This window comes from Morone saxatilis, unplaced genomic scaffold (genome assembly GCF_004916995.1).
Source record: "Morone saxatilis isolate NCDOM2014 unplaced genomic scaffold, NCSU_SB_2.0 Contig12, whole genome shotgun sequence".
Lineage (NCBI taxonomy): Eukaryota > Metazoa > Chordata > Actinopteri > Moronidae > Morone > Morone saxatilis.
In genome coordinates, this window is record NW_023339674.1 from 24,294,426 (window position 1) to 24,298,597 (window position 4,172).

General features: G+C 40.8%; 1 protein-coding gene across 1 annotated transcript in view; it reads right to left on the bottom strand.

The window, feature by feature from the left end:
* The window catches only part of tgfbr3 (transforming growth factor, beta receptor III), a 68,453-nt gene extending 66,342 nt beyond the window's left edge, over positions 1 to 2,111 (bottom strand). The window contains exon 1 of the mRNA XM_035653370.1: positions 1,875 to 2,111. The gene's annotated coding sequence lies outside the window, so the exon portion shown is untranslated. The remainder of the gene's footprint in view (positions 1 to 1,874) is intronic.
* Positions 2,112 to 4,172: the final 2,061 nt, after the last annotated feature.

The window sequence follows — 4,172 nt, forward strand, 5'->3', positions numbered from 1 at the left end:
AGTGGATGTGCACTGCTGGCTTCACGTTTCTACATCACACTGTACAAGTTGCATACTGGACCAGGACTTACATCTAAACTCACTGTGATGTCACACATCATGCTCATACCCCTTAAAATCAGCTTTTCATCCTTCTAGTGTCAAACAAAGAAAAAAAGAAGAACACATTTTTAAGTAGAAGGGGACACCCTTTTCCAACTTGTTTTGGGTTCGATTGGTCAGGTTTTACTCCCAGAGCTCCACGCCACGCTGCTGGTTTTGTTGCAGCAACAACTCAAATCACCTCATGTGACTTCTGTTCAACCCTGACCGTCTAAGCCGAGCAACTATTTCACTCAAAGGAGATCTGGAAAGCCCATCAGAACACGCAGACCCCAGACTGAACGTAGTGCACATTACTGAAAACCAAGCTAAATAGCTGTGGTCGCTTCAATGTAAAAGGCCTGGCTTATATCTGTGTCATCACGTATGCATACACTGGAGTTAAGTGTTGTTCTGTCCAGAGGGCAAACACTTTTCCCCTAATCACAAAGCCAGGCATGAAGAGAGAAGCAACACTAGAGGCTGAGGCCGTGTCTGTGTTACATACAGCATCTTGTGGTACATGAGTAAGATGTTAAGGCGTATCTGGCCCCAGTTTGCTTCATAAGTCAACTTGACCTGGTGAATAATCTTAAACAAGCTCTTCTCCTCTTTCAGTGTGAATCTGTGTACAGGCTCAGGACTCACAAACCGCCAAGCCTCCCACTGCTTCCATCACAAGAGCAGAGCCTCGAATGACTGATTACCAGTCTTCAGAGCCTTATTTGTCACAAAGCTAGAGACCCTGTCCACATTCACTTCAGTACACAGAAACCATGAGGTATGACTCGCTACAAGCATCTGGAATGAGTCTAGACCCTGATACCTGCGCATGAGGTGCACCTTTGCCAACTGAGTCACCATGCAGAAGGACGTCAAAATAACAAAATAAGCCACATGAAGATGTCACCTCGGGGTCTGAGAATCTGCGAACATTTCACAGACCAAACAATCCATCACTTCATCAAGAATCAATTATTAACAAGAACTAATTGAGGAATAATCACCAGACTCATTTCTATGTACTGTAATAGGCTATAATAATTGTTGCAGCTGTCTGATTGGCTGAGAATGTGCCATTCAAATGTTTCTTAGAATAAACAGATCTGATAACAATTCAATAATCATGTATTAATACTCTAAGGCTAGTGTCATCCCCTTACTGTAACCCATCAGAGTTATTGCGTTAAAAAGTGCCAATTAATTAAATGAATCTACAGTCTGCTGTTTCTCCAGAGTCCAAAACAATGACCAACCTTTATCCTTTGACACTGACATTAGTGGTTACAGACAGAAATTCACCGCTTAGTTGCAGGCAATTTCCCCTGTTGTGCAAAGAATTCCTGTTGACTTATCCATTTCTTATCTAAAATACTGCTCCTCTGTCAGCCTGTCTCAGTCCCAGAGGAGCGCCTGGACTGTCAGTAACTGAGTACAGTGTCATGCTGTCCTCCTGCTATTCTAGGGAATACCCTTTGTGAGCGCTGCATACACACTGTTTACCTGCGCTTCATGTTTATTGTTGTTTTCTAATAAAACGCGGCCAACACGGGAGAGAAGTGGACGTCAACATGAGCAGCTAACAGCCTGGGGCTTCAAGAAGGAGAGGAAGAGGGAAAGTTGGATCCAAGAGACAGATGTTTAGATGGATTTATGGGCGGTTAAACTAGCTGGAAAAGCTTATTGTAGCGGTATTTAACAGTTACGCACACCGTGTGCAGTGACAAACCACACTCTTCTAGAAACAAGCTAACAAGGCAAAGCGTTAGCGGTTAAAAACAAGCGGACGTTACCATGCAGAGTCTCCAGAAAATGTCCAAGTAAACTTGGTTGAAGTTAAAGTCGTTGCTGCCGTGGATGCAGATATCAGAGTGGTTTTCCTCCCGGCTGGACACTCACACCATTCCGTTGTTTTGTATGGATAACAGACGCGGACGAAGTTGGCGTGATATTTTGCTAAAGTGTGGGTAAACAGCCCACTCGCTCCCACTTTTAACCACTTTACTACCATCTATCTGCTTTTCACTGAAGGCTTAACATGGGGGCGGGGCTTAGAGGGAGGAGGCTGAGCTGTGCGCGAGATGGGCTGCTGAGGAGCTTCCCAACGCGGGAGGCACGTTCTCCTCACGAGCCCCCGCAAGCCTGTACGGGGTCCTTCACTTTCTTATGGAGGCCCATTTCTGTCAGTGTGACGGAAAATAAAAGATTCTGTAAGTCATTATAATTGACCTCGTATCACAAAGTCCGTCTTTTCAGATAATAAGTCAAAATTTTTAGAAAGTTTTCATTGTTTTGACACATTAAGTCATTATTTAGGAAAGTTTCTCATTGTAATGACTTACTTAATCAATTTTTTGTCACATTGGCGGAAATGGGCTTCCATAGTTATAGCATATACATTTTCAACCACAGTGGAGAATGTGCTGAAATGTCTTAGTACTCAGTCCCCATTTACAGTGCGGGCAGATTAGAGCTTTGATTGGGCCCAAAATATCAGACCTGACCCAACCCGAGCCTGAAAAACTTATTTGCAAGCACAAGCTGAACCAGAAGCAGTTTTGGGCCCAAACACGATTTTTTTTTTTTACAAGCTAAAGTAAACTACATTGTGCATACAGTATAATATAGTGCAAATTATTATCAAAACTAGTAACAAATGCACTCATTAATCATCGTTGCATGCATTATTAATGAAATATTAAATATACATTACACACAAATCTACTTCTGTCTGAGCCGGACCCGAGCCCGACCTACAGCAGTAATTTTGGGCCTGAACAGGGCGGATCGTGTCAGGTCCAATTTGATTCGGGCAGAGAATCAAAGCTCAAAGGCAGATGTGAAATTCTATACAAAACTTCAAAAAAGTTATTGTATAGGGTTGCTATAGGTCACTCTTATTGCATGAGGGCCCATGCAGTGATGTGTATCTATATGGGGGTTCTTGATGCCAGATTATGGGAATGTCTAGCAAAGCAAGAGTCTTGTTGCTGATCACTGCACACTTATGTGCCTCAGCTGAGCACTCAAGCATCTATTGCTGCAGAAAGAGGGTTTAAATATGTCTCTCATGGTTGGAAAAAAAGATGTTAGGGATGTAGGGAGATAAAGCTGCATAAATCTGGCATTAAGGTTAGTGGGGTGTCATAGACAAAAAGTTCAGGAACCTCTGCATTAAAGTAGTAACCATTAGTATACATATAGTATGCTGTTAAAACGAGTGCCACATCTACCGGAGTCAATATTAAAATGCTGCTTACACACTAATGCATCCATAATAATCATCCAATTATATAATAATCATGATAATATCACTCTGAAAGGGGCCATTCAGAATAATGACTACTTCAACTTTTGATTGCTGATTGATGAAGATAAGATTTGTTATGCAGAACTTTTACTTGTAGGTAAGGGGGCGTAGTATTAAACTGTCATCGGTAATTTTAGATATTTTGTGATATTGTCAACAATAATACTTTTAGACCACAAATTTCATATTATTTAAAAAAGTGTACAATGAACCCAAATAGTGAACTCAGTAACTGCAAGAAGTTTGTGTAAAACCAGTGATTCTGAGCAGATTTTATTCTTGTTTAGGAAACTTTTTACACAATTCTCTGTCTGTATTATGTTTTTAACAATCATACAGATTTACTCATTTTTGACTAATCAAAATGTTCTTGTCTTTTCCAAATACTGAGATATAGGCCTACTTTGTTTTTTTTTTAAAAAGTTTTTTAGGACGCTTAAAATCAAGAAGGCCTTGTGACCCCTCATGAAGCTTTGGCGACCCCCCAGGTTGGGAACCACTGTTTTAGACCATATGTGTAACAAACAATATAACAATGTATATACTTATGTATATGTATATGTATATATAGTTGTAAGTTTTTCTTCATTTTTAGGGCCCAAGCACTAACCGTGCCAAGGCCCTATTGTAATTGTAAGGATTCTTATTTTAGTAACAAATGAATCGCATTTTTAGAGGCTTTCCCATGCTCGAAAACTAATGAAATGTTGCGCACATGTCAGTCGTGGCGAACAAATTTCGTATTTTCTAGGGATCCACTATGAGCATGGCAAAATGGCCC